This window comes from Myxocyprinus asiaticus, chromosome 1 (assembly GCF_019703515.2).
Source record: "Myxocyprinus asiaticus isolate MX2 ecotype Aquarium Trade chromosome 1, UBuf_Myxa_2, whole genome shotgun sequence".
Lineage (NCBI taxonomy): Eukaryota > Metazoa > Chordata > Actinopteri > Cypriniformes > Catostomidae > Myxocyprinus > Myxocyprinus asiaticus.
In genome coordinates, this window is record NC_059344.1 from 21068344 (window position 1) to 21081342 (window position 12999).

At 37.4% G+C, this 12999-nt stretch overlaps 1 protein-coding gene across 5 annotated transcripts in view; it reads left to right on the forward strand.

Moving 5' to 3' along the window:
* Positions 1 to 373: 373 nt before the first annotated feature.
* Positions 374 to 12999, forward strand: part of LOC127440873 (actin-binding protein WASF3-like) — a 58142-nt gene continuing 45516 nt past the window's right edge. For 3 of the 5 annotated variants that reach the window (XM_051697923.1, XM_051697962.1, XM_051697933.1), the window contains exon 1: positions 374 to 597. The gene's annotated coding sequence lies outside the window, so the exon portion shown is untranslated. Of the gene's footprint in view, positions 598 to 1183; positions 1275 to 12999 lie in introns of those variants that run through there. The other 2 variants (XM_051697941.1, XM_051697952.1) reach the window with 2 other exon arrangements.

The window sequence follows — 12999 nt, forward strand, 5'->3', positions numbered from 1 at the left end:
TAGGACACAAAAATACATACAGTAACATGGCCTCTAAGCCTTGCATTAATAAACAAGGCATGTGTTTCATAAACTGGAATTTGCATAGAATCCTACTCCAACATCATCGCAAAAATTTCCGTTTGTCTCGTTTCTCGTCTGTTTGTGCTGCTAACGATGGCATTACAAGTAACTCTGTCATTTATCTAACTACAACAGATAATGGAAAAATTGATAATATAGACAGTCTTACTTGGCCATCATCTGCACTTACTTCTGATTTCTGGGGTGCTATTTTTCCACCTTAACCTTAGTACCTTTGCCGCTCCAGTCAACCGTTATTTTGGTGGGAGGTGGTCTGGACTTCAGTGTGCGCATGCGCTCAGGGCAGCGTTTACCACTGCGCTCTCGCAGAAGACTCGACGCTGTCAAGGAAACGCGCACGCTATGCGCATCGTTCTGAGATTTATAAACAACTGAGCCTGTCTCGCGCGGTGTTATTTACATTAGGCGGTGTAAAAAATCCGCTACAAGTGAGCAAGGCGTGCGATGTAAAAGCATACAGTCAGAGAGTGCAATAGAAGGACCGAGATCGACACGAAGCGCCAGCCAACACAGGTAAAGCGAACGGTCTTTTATTTTGATCGGTTTTGCATCTGTCAGGGGCTTGGACAAAGCTGAGTTGCTAACGCTAACATCGTGCGCACGTTATTTTGACTGTAGCTGTAATTAATTAAGAATCATGGCAATTTTGTCCTAATATAATCACCGTGCAGTTGTATTGTAACTTATTTTGGTGAGAAAGCGTCTGCTAACATAAGTATAACGTGAAATGACAATATACCAGTTGGCATTTTAGTAAACATTACGGGCTTTTAACAACGTTTTGTACTGTGGGTCGAGTGTACAGTTCTTACCAAGCAAAATATTTGGTTCACGACACTTGAAAATGTATTTCATTGTTCAGTGTTTATATAGGAATTGATTATTCAACTGTTTTAAACCTTTTAATGCTAATTTTATCGAAATTATTTCTGTGCATCCACCGCCGCGTGCTTGCCAACTTTAAAACGTCACATTTGATTGTGACGCTGTCCGCGCTTTGATGTTCCCGAGCGCGAGACGGAATCGATCTGTTTACACCTTTAACTTACTGATAAAAGAAATCTGTTAGTATTCCGAATAGTATTCTGTTTATGCTCAGTCATGTAGTGCAGCCATCTGCCTTGATATAAGTTGAGATCACCAACCCCTGGATGATGATTGGACATTTTAGTGTAACAAAGATATGTTATGTAAGTATCTTTAAGTAATGCTTTGAATGTCATTATTTGTATTATATTATAAAATTTACGTTTAAGTGTTTTTGATTACTTAGAAACATTTTGAATTCACATTATTTGCTAAATGAACCCTTTGAACTCAGTGGCATGCATTTGTAAATTAGTTCAGTAGAATTTTGTGGACACTTACATTTCACATAGACTCTTCATTCATCGTGAAAGTGCAATAGGATTTTATTTTTTCCGTGCTCATGATCATTTAAAAAGGTACATTTGTATTTGAGAATGTCAACAAACTCTGCACCCGCACTTTGCATTACAACCCTCACCTTGAGTGGGACGGAACGGAAAGCCTCACCCTCGTCCACGCGTCCCAAACACCAAGCACAACAAAGAAGTGGCAAGACAAAGGAGGGAAATTTCAGTTTCCCCATGATGTCAGTGAACCCATGTTATCAGTATGGCAATGAGTTACTCATTGACTCCCATGCTAGTGATGATAGACAGGCCTGTGGTTTTAAACGCTGTAAACTATGAATTGTTCTCCAAAACTAAATTGAGCAGATAACAATATTTGTTAAGTAAATGGTCGGTTCTGCACAGTAAGTGATAATGACAGTTTGTATTTGCTGAATGGTTTTAAGTGTTCAAAAGGTCATTTTTCAGGAGTCAGTTCACCATATACTGTACACAAATGTAATGATGGGTGAAATTCTTGGGTGTGTGCATGCATGGTCCACAACACTGAAGTCGTGCAAAGGAGCATGTAATAAACATGCATGTACAAAACACACAATATACACTTAATACATAGAATACATGTGCAATGTTAAACAGTTACAATTGGAATGTCAGTAATGATGACTGTATAGAATGTTTTCAAAATATACACAATATTCATAGGTGATGTGCAAATAATATGCAATATGCTTGGCTCCCAGAATCATTTTACAGTTTCCAGTGGACTGATTGTACACACAACACAGTGATGGTTTGTAAAATGTGTAGTAATAGGATGGAATAAGCTGGGAGTAAACATAGCTATACTGTGGAAAGTCAGTGTGGAGTCAGTGTGTGTGTTCTCAAGTACAATGTTTAAAGGTTGAGTGGGGTTGTGCAGTGGTATTCTTGTACAGTTCTGGATTCTGCTTAAATAGGAACTGACATTTTCATCTAATTTCATGCAAATATAGGGCCTATAGGCTATTGGCTGCAACCAAGCCCAGAAAATTTAGGAGTGTAGTAGGTTGGCCTTGTAATGTCAACATGCTTAGTTGAGTCATGTTGTTGACCAGTTAGCCCTGTACAATGTTGAATTTGGAATCTCCACCCCATTGTGTAGTTGGAGCGCTATTCTCTATTATGAGTTTTCCAGGGTTGTATTTATGTTTTGTGTGCTTCTATGGGTCCCTCACTGCCTTGACCTTTGCTGGCTGGTTAAGTAACATTTGGAAGAGGAAAAATGCACGCACATTCAACACTTCTTCAACAGGTGCTGGATCAAGGCAAAAAGCATTAAAATATAACTGAAGAAGTAAATCCGAACACTGTTATTTTATTCCCTTTTATTGATAATCAGTAAAAGGGAATAAAACAACAGTGTGCGGATCTACTTTTTCAGTTATAAGTAGCATTTGGAAACATCAATATACTAGAGGTAGATCTATATATTGGTTATTCTGATTAATCAGTGCCCTATAGTTGCTTTTTGGAACTATCGGATATCTGCAAAAATCAATGCAGATAGTTGCTGATGTTCCTCTGAGGCACACAGTGGAGGATTCTACAGTTAGAACTAGGGATGCACCGATACCACTTTTTCTCTTCCGATCCGATTCTGATATCGGAAAAAGATTAATAAATGCTGTAAAAAATAAAAATCTCTAGAAACTCAGTTAACTACAACTAATTGTAAAGTGTTACCTGTTTAGCATATTGTTTTGTCTTTTATAGCAGGCCATCTCTCCCCTCCATTTTGTTTGTGAGCAAATGAAAGGTAATGTCTGTGTAAAAGTGCTGTTAGCTGCTATTTTTTTGTGTGGCATTTGCCTTTTGTTGTCTCCCACCAAAAAAGGAAATGCAAGCATGGCCTATTGAGACATTGAAAGGCCTATCCAGGTCACACTACAAATCAGGATACTAGACAACAAGACTAAACTATGCCTCTCTGTCTTGCTCTCTCACTCCCTGTCTCTCTCATTTTGTCTTTCATTCACTTAAATTGTCAACAGCTGATGAGTAGTTACTGCAGTGAGACTTTTGGTTCTGGCTGCACCAAGCACAAAAACGCACATAAACACAAACTGCCAGCAAGTTGACTTAGCAATAGGGTGTGATCAATGCTATGTTGCCATGGCAATAACTCTACATGGGTGTCACTGCGGTGATTATCGATGTTGTAAACCAATCCACTGTCCCATGTCATCAATCTCAGCCTGGTATTAAAAAACTCGCCACTGTGCCTGGATGGTGCCTGGGATCTTTTGAGGTTTTAGAGTTTATCTGAAATCTTAGTTTATGTTTATGGTCAATAAAAATCTAGAGAAGAATAGATTCCAGAACAGCATGAAAGTTGTTGTTCTACTCGGATGCTCTGCAAACTAAACCTACCCTTTAAACTATGTAGGCTACTTCATAACAGACACTGAGTGCTGTCACAGTGTTGCAGATGAAGGTCTCGAGACTTAAGGAGGCATTTTTCGATGATGTTAAAACAAATGATTAATAATATATTTGTTTTCTAGTTGTGTTTGTATTTTTTAATTAGACTTAATGAAATGTGTAGCTAGATGTGATAGATATTTTAAAGAAAGCTGAATTTCATTAACTTATGTATCAGCAACAGCATACCAAAATGACGCTAAATGCAGACAACTAGTAGCCTGAGACCGAGTTCCATATGAATGAGTTGGCCTCATACAGACTAGGCAGCTATTATAAGTTACTAGACCGGTTATTGAACCAAAGAACCTGCTCGAAATGAACGACTTGAACTTACACGCTAATTTGGATGTCAGCGTTTTCATTCGTGTCCGACTCAAAAAGAACCAAATGAGCCAGTCACACGAACTGTCGAAGTTTGCAGAGGATTACCGAGAACTTGCTATGTGTTGAGATGTTAATGGCAGTAGCCGAAAACATTTATAAACCTAAAGATGTTTCTTTCTGTGTTATTTTTCAATTATTTAAAAAATATTTGCAAATTAAGGTCTCGAGAATGACATTGGCAATTTTACTCGACGTTACTAATACAGATTATTAATAATATGTTTTCTAGTTGTTTGTATTTTTTTAATTAGACTTAATGAATTCTGTAGCTAACTGTGATGGGCATTTTCAAGAAATCAGAATTTCATTAACTTATGTATAAGCAACAACATTCTAAAATGACGAGTCCTGAGAGTTCGAAATGAACAAGTTGGACTCAGACAGGCTATGAGTTAGACCAGTTATTGAACCATAGAACCCCTTTGAAACGACGATTAAACAGTGGACTTTTTTAAATAATAGGTTCACATGGGCAGATTCAATTCATATTAAAACTTTTGGCAAGAGAAACTTAAGTGAACATTGCCAGTGCATTATTAGATACTATACATACAGATATAAAACATTGAATGCTGAAGTTTAATTTGCTGAAGTTTAAAATCTCAAAATTATAATTTGCTCTGGCTCTGGCTGCTAACTAACCGGTGCATTGAATTCATCCAGTAACACTTGTGATAAACAGTGAATCGCCAGTGTCCTCTGCAGCTGATCTCAGTAAGCTTTTATATTTGCCAACTTTGTTAGCTTTTCTTACACTGTTATCATCTTATTTTGTGCATTGTTTTGTTCTGTAAGGGGATTTTTGACCAGCTACTCACTAAGTTTGGAAGATCGTGGCTATCTGTTAAGTAAAACGGTGGGATTCTCAATCAATAATATTATATGCTATGGCAAAAATCCAAATACAACCATCTGCTACACCATTGTTAATACTGATTCCACTGTAACAGTTTACAGAACTTAGCAAGTTAAGCCATAGTTTATACAATATAATGTAATTACATTACCCGTCATCTTTGTGTAGCTGTTGTCTCTGACAATATTGTTGAGCATTGTAATAACGATGGAATGCATTAATCCGTATGTTTAAATATGTTATCAAAAACAAGAGGAATAGCTGTGATGCACCATGTTTGTTTATATTTGAGGTAGTCATGTGAAACTAGCACGTAGACAGTAACCCACTATGTAACCGTTCGGCTCTCAGGTCAGTGGAAAAGTGCGGCCGGTTTACGATAGGCTCCAGATTGCCCCGGCCATGAACCAGCGGAGCACAGGCTTAGCATGAGAACCATTGAAATTTCAGTGGAAAAGGGCTATCAGTCACACAGTCATTTTCGCTTTTGACAGTGGTTCAGATGAAAGTCAGGGAGCGTTTTCTGGCAATGCTGCAATATCTCTCACATGCCTGGTTCACTGCTTGCGTCGCATGTAATGAATAAGCGTGCGCTGCTCCACACAATCAGTTTCAGTTCTTGGATGGGCAGCTGAGTTGAACATGTAGCTCCTGAACATTTATAAATGCCATTAGCCACAGAAAGTGGGGGAAAACATTAGTGAAGTTTCGCCCATTGTACAAAGGTGCTGGGTTTGTTCCTAGCAGGCAGCAGATGCCCTAACCCCGCCCCCACCTAAAATGATAGTTCACCCAAAAATGAAAATTCTCTCATATTTACTCACCCTTATGATATCCCAGGTGTGTATGACTTTCTTTCTTCACCAGAACACATTTGAAGAAAAACAGAAACATTTCTTAGCCCAGTAGGTCCTTAAAATGAATGGCAAGTGAATGGTAATTTCTCTTTTAAAGCTCCAAAAATCACAGACAGTCAGCATAAACATCATCGATACGACTCCAGCGGTTAAATTAATGTCTTCTAAAGCGATACAATCACTTTTGGTGCACAAAAAGTATTTAAGTACTTTTTAACTGTAATCCAATGCTTCAGGAGAGGGTGGAGTCCAAGCGGTCTCTCGTGTTACATATTCCGTTGCCATTATATGGACGTAATCTCACGTTCTCCACTCGGTTGAGACATCCAGGACAAGCACACAAACGCACCATTGTGAGTAAAGAAACAGATAATAACAGATCTAAACCAAAATCAACCAAGCTACTATACAGCGTTCCTCCTTCTCACTTGTAAACAGCGCTGCTCTGTGAAAGGCCACATAACCATTTATTTGTTTAGGTGTAACGTGCACAGACAACATAACTTGTGTACGTGTAATTGCGTCTAAACATGAAATTTTGTGGAGAGGCTTCCATATTTTAGACAGTGGTGAGCTAGAAAACATTTGCATAAAATTTATTAAACATATATTGGTGATCTAAACACCCACAAAACCATGAGTAATTCATGAATAATACACGTTAAATCAACATGTCTTCCCATGGAGTCCTATGTCATTGAGCTTTCCGTCATACATCATGGATGTGCAAGGGTCACGTGATGAAGATGCTGTAATACAACCAGGAAGAAAGAATTTCAAAATACCAGCGGCAATGTGAACATGGCATTGGGATTTTTCAGTAGCTGCTAAACACAAGAGAATCCTGAGAATCCTGTCATGTGCAAGACAGGACACAGTTCAATCAATTACTTATTGATGATTTATAAGGTTTGATAGTTTTCTTTTTAATTTTATTTTGTTTTGTACTGTTCTACTTCTCACGATCACACAAATCTAACTTAATCTTCATAGAACATTGATCATGTTTACATTGATCAAATTTATTTTTTAAGGATCAAAAAATGTAATGTTAATATAATTACCCATTTGTAACAATTAAGGAATGGAGGAAGCTGGAGCCGGCTTGACAAAACATGTAGACATTTATTGTTGCACTTTTCAGTCACACACAATAAGACACTGCTTTTCAGAAGTACACAAAAGGTTTACTTTTCAGCATCCACCGCACTGACACAAAGACACACACACATACAGACAGCTTCGTGCGTCTCCTCTCCTTAAATACTCCCGCTGCCCCTCACTGGAACGCGAGACCGGTGTGGCACACAGGAGGACCTCATTCACCACTTATCTCCCAGCCTCCCTCTGCCCAGACGCCGCTCTGCCCCGCCCTGCTCGCCACACATTTATACTTAAATTATTTAACCCAGAATTCCTTCTGGTTCTCACAAGCAGTTTTGAATTATTGGCGAATATCAGTATAACAATGTGCCCTCTTTTGGTCCTGTGGAAACTTCAATTGGTAAGAATAAATTGTCTTTAAAAACAATATGATGTATGCTCTTTTACTAAAAGACAGCAGCAAGAATAACATATGTTGTCATTGCTAATATTATATTACATTATAATTACCCCAGAAATATCAAATCCAAAATAAGATTTAAAGAACATATATATCTTAAACATTACATAATTTTCCAGAAGTTTGCTATTTGCAAAAATTTATAAAAAAGAGAGACATAAATATAAATTGTATAGTTTGTAATATGTTCCCGTATGTTCATTGTGTTCACTTTGTAACAAGCAAGCAATAGGAATGTTCAGTGTTCTAGACTCATCTCGATGAAATTGTACTCTTTGGTTTCACAGATTCTTTTATAGACAAGCCGCTTTCTAATGCTAAACTCATGTATTTCACTGGTCCTTGAATAAAAAGCAATGCAATACCGCCACCTTGTGGGCTGTTAGCATAATGTCAATAAAAACAGCCACATCCCTTGAGTGAGCTGCAGCCTGGTCTCATAGAATAAAGTGTTTCCCCTATATGCATTTTGCAGCGGCGCTGCACTACTGCTGAATTATGAGCGCTGCTGTTGGAATTTCAAATGGTTAAATTAATATTATTTATGCAACATAATGCATGCCAGCCCCAGTCAGCTGTGCACTTTATAAACTGCGAAAGGGACCCCACCATACACACACACACACAAATACACATACTCATACTCATAATGATGTCACTGCATAACAACACGTGTAAAACTCGCTTCATTTCAAGTGGCCTGCAAGCTCATTTCTGAAACGTAGGATGGCAGGGGATTGCAACATCTCACTGAATAATCAGATAGCGCTTTCCTCATTAATATAAATGAGCCTTCCCTTGTCATCTGTATGTTTTAGAGCGCATTTTGCTCACTTCAAAAGCAGAATAAAACAGCGTTACACAGGTCAGTGATCAACACGGTTTAATCATAGCAGCACGAGGGCAGAGCAGGTGCAGTAATATGCAGACTGATCTCAGCCGAACAACAGACTATTTTAAATGCACTTGTGAACCAGTGAAATGCGCGGCGGGGATTGCGAAACCCGTTTGAATGCGGTACGGACTTGTCTGTTGCAAAACTCATGTCTCGGTGATGAAACTAGTTTAAAACAAACAGCCTCAACATTCTAAACGGCACTGACAAAGAAAACAGGAGAAAACATAAATTTGAAGGCTTTTCAATTCACAGATCACAATGCTTACAAAACTTTACCATGGATTTAATGTAGAAGCACTAACTGTACTGTATTACCTATGGTAGTTGTGGTAGAAAATCTTTCTGAATGTATTTAGACTGCTGTTTTTCATTACAAAAATGCCATAGTTCTTTACACAGAAACTATAGTTACTAACCATGGTAGTGAGGAGCCATGCATGGTTTTACCTTTGCCATGAACTATTACAAATATCATTGTTAAAACTATCGATACTATGTTAGAACTACAGTGCATCCAGAAAGTATTTACAGCACTTCACTTTTTCCACATTTTGTTATGTTACAGCCTTATTCCAAAATGGATTAAATTCATTATTTTCCTCAAAATTCTACAAACAATACCCCATAATGACAATGTGAAAGAAGTTTGTTTGAAATCTTTGCAAATTTATTAAAAAAAAAAAAAATCACATGTACATAAGTATTCACAGCCTTTGCTCAATACTTTGTTGAAGCACCTTTGGCACCAATTACAGCCTCAAGTCTTTTTGAGAATGATGCTACAAGCTTGGCACACCTATTTTTGGGCAGTTTCTCCCATTCTTTGCAGGACCTCTCAAGCTCCATCAGGTTGGATGGGGAGTGTCGGTGCACAGCCATTTTTCAGATCTCTCCAGAGATGTTCAATCTGGTTCAAATCTGGGCTCTGGCTGGGCCACTCAAGGACATTCACAGAGTTGTCCCGGAGCCACTCCTTTGTTATCTTGGCTGTGTGCTTAGGGTCGTTGTCCTGTTGGAAGCTGAACCTTCGCCCCAGTCTGAGGTCCAGAGCGCTCTGAAGCAGGTTTTCATCAAAGATGTCTCTGTACATTGCTGCATTCATCTTTCCCTCAATCCTGACTAGTCTCCCAGTTCCTGCCACTGAAAAACATCCCCACAGCATGTTGCTGCCACCACCATGCTTCACTGTAGGGATGGTATTAGCCAGGTGATGAGCGGTGCCTGGTTTCCTCCAGATATGACACTTGCCATTCAGGCCAAAGAGTTTAATCTTTGTTTCTCATGGTCTGAGAGTCCTTCAGGTGCCTTTTGGCAAACTCCAGGCAGGCTGTCATGTGCCTTTTACTGAGGAGTGGCTTCCGTCTGGCCACTCTACCATACAGGCCTGATTGGTGGAGTGCTACAGAGATGGTTGTTCTTCTGGAAAGTTCAACTCTCTCCACAGAGAAATGCTGGAGCTCTGTCAGAGTGACCATCGGGTTCTTGGTCACCTCCCTGACTAAGGCTCTTCTCCCCCGATCGCTCAGTTTGGCCAGGCGGCCAGCTCTAGGAAGAGTCCTAGTGGTTCCAAACTTCTTCCATTTATGGATGATGGAGGCCACTGTGCTCATTGGGACCTTCAATGCTGCAGAAATTTTTCTGTACCCTTCCCCAGATCTGTGCCTCGATACAATCCTGACACTGAGGTCTACAGACAATTCCTTGGACTTCATGGCTTGGTTTGTGCTCTGACATGCACTGTTAACTGTGGGACCTTATATAGACAGGTGTGTGCCTTTCCAAATCATGTCCAATCAACTGAATTTACCACATGTGGACTCTAATCAAGTTGTAGAAACATCTCAAGGATGATCAGTGGAAACAGGATGCACCTGAGCTCAATTTTGAGTGTCATGGCAAAGGCTGTGAATACTTATGTACATGTGATTTTTTGTTTTTTTATATATATATATTTTTTAATACATTTGCAAAGATTTCAAACAAACTTCTTTCATGTTGTCATTATGGGGTATTGTTTGTAGAATTTTGAGGAAAATAATGAATTTAATCAATTTTGGAATAAGGCTGTAACATAACAAAATGTGGAAAAAGTGAATACTTTGCGGATGGACTGTATGGTGAATTTTCATAATTATTGACCAAGCTATCAGTTTTCCATCTGTGTAAAATCTGTACTCCTGTAATGCTCTCTGATTGTAGGAAAATGTAATTTGTTTTGTTTGCCTTCAGAAATTCCAAGACATGACTGTAGTTCAGTTAGTATGAGCCTGATGAAAGGAATCTGTAAAGATGACCCAACTTATTCACACTGTCAGAATATTTCAATTTAGCCATATACAAATTAGGTGTTCGTTTTTCCACAGATGTTGCTGTTGTTAATATCATAATTTTCATTTTCATCCCAACCTCAAAACCAATGCTGTACTGTCAAATGTGCATTACAATGCACATAACATGTAATATTATTGATAATTGCATGGGTGCTACCAAAGCAGGTGCTGGTGCCCATTTTCAATGAGCCCTTTGAGGGCACAAATAAACACTGATGTGGCCTAGGCTGAAATTGAGTTTGACATCACTGTTTTAATCTATTCTTTGACCAACACTCGTTAATACGGGTCCAGCATTGTGGGCTTGTGGACGCACCCACAACAGCAACGCTGCTGAAAAAAATCCTAGGGGAAACACTGGAATTAAAGTTACTCTATACATTTTGCAAACTGACTTTTACATGCTGCTTTCTACCAAATGTTACACATTGAATTGATTGTAAAAATTCTCTGATTAAAATTTTTGTTTAAATATTATGAAATGTCCATTGTTAAAATGATGTTTGTAATAAAATAAAAAGAAACATTGCTAAAATAAAACATGAGGTTTGAATGTATGGAGGTCTAAATTACTCAAAATTAAATCATTAAATAAAAATAAAAATATTTAAATAAATCATTAAATGCATCATTAAATAAATCATTACATATTTAAATAAATATTTAAATACATATTGAATTGATTAAATACATAATTAAACAATTAAATATTTAAATAAATCAATAAATACATAATGAATTAATTAAATGTATCATTATAGAAATTATTAAATTATAAATTATTATCTCCCATGTATTTCATTTCAGCACTGGCTTTGAATCAATTTCATTTAAACAATAGCTCTCTGCCTTCATTCATTTTCATTTAAGAGCTTGCTTTGGGATCTTCATTTAAGCAAGAGAATTAGCAACATGCCAATCAAAGCAGGTGGGTGTAATCAGCACTCCTTTGAGATTTTCTCATTGGCTCAGAATGTCAGCAGTCCAAAGTTGATAAAGAGTGAAGAAGAGACAGAAGCTGTCATTATCAGCATTTTGGTTAGCAACTTCATCTGCAAGAGTCAGTAAGAATCTTTGATTGTACCAAGCCCAGCCATAATTGTGTTGTGAGAAAAGCATGCCTAAACTAACCAGAAGGTCCAAAGAAATCAATTTTAAAATTGACACCCACTGTAGCTGAGCGACATGCTGATAACCATAACCTTGAAAATAAAAAGACACGAAGCTCATCCGTAAATGTAAGCCTAAAAAATAAAATGGACGCGAAATAGCCTAGTGCTAAATTTAAATACAAGGGACATTTATTTAATGTTTTGTTCAATCATTTAATATTTTTCTAGTTTTGTTTTTACAATTTTATTATATATTTAATTATATAGTTAATTATATAATGTCACGTAATTAATTCACTATATGTATTTAATGATTTATTTATTTAAATATTTAATTATGCATTTTATTAATTCATTATGTATTTGATGATTTATTTAAATATTTAATTTCGAGTAATTTTGTCTTCCATATGAATGTACTTTTACTACAGACTTCAAATGAAAATCCAAACTCTTGAAACAAACAAGGTGTTGAAACATTTGCAAGAACTATCAGTTCATACTAGATGATGTGATCTTTTTTTTTCATGAGCTGTGTATCAAATAGTTAAAATTCAAGAAGGCAAAATATTGATCTGTCCTATTAATGCTAACTCTAATTCTTGTGAAATCAGACAAAATTAAAGAAGTGTTTGCTGCATCAACTTGATTTTGTACATATTTTGTTTATGTGTTGTTTGGAACCGTAAAATATTTCATGTACATTTTCATATCTTTTTCAGCTCTCTGAATTATTTATTTCTCTCAGGCCAAAACATCTTGAATGATATCTCAAGATTTATGATTGCTGGCCTCATACAAATTGGTAGATACATTTGTTCCCTTCCAATCCACATGCTTCAGAGTCTCCTCGTGGAATTTTTTTCCTCCCTTTTTTCTTTACAGATTGGACCCTACAGTTGGAATACAGTAAAACATTTCTATAAACTGTACTCTACGTCATGCATTGGGGCCTAACATTATTTTTAAATTTTTTTTTTTTTACCTCAGACATAAACAAACATGGTGCATCTCCCAGTTTGGAATGCCCAATTCCCACTACTTAATAGGTCCTCATGGTAGCGTGGTTACC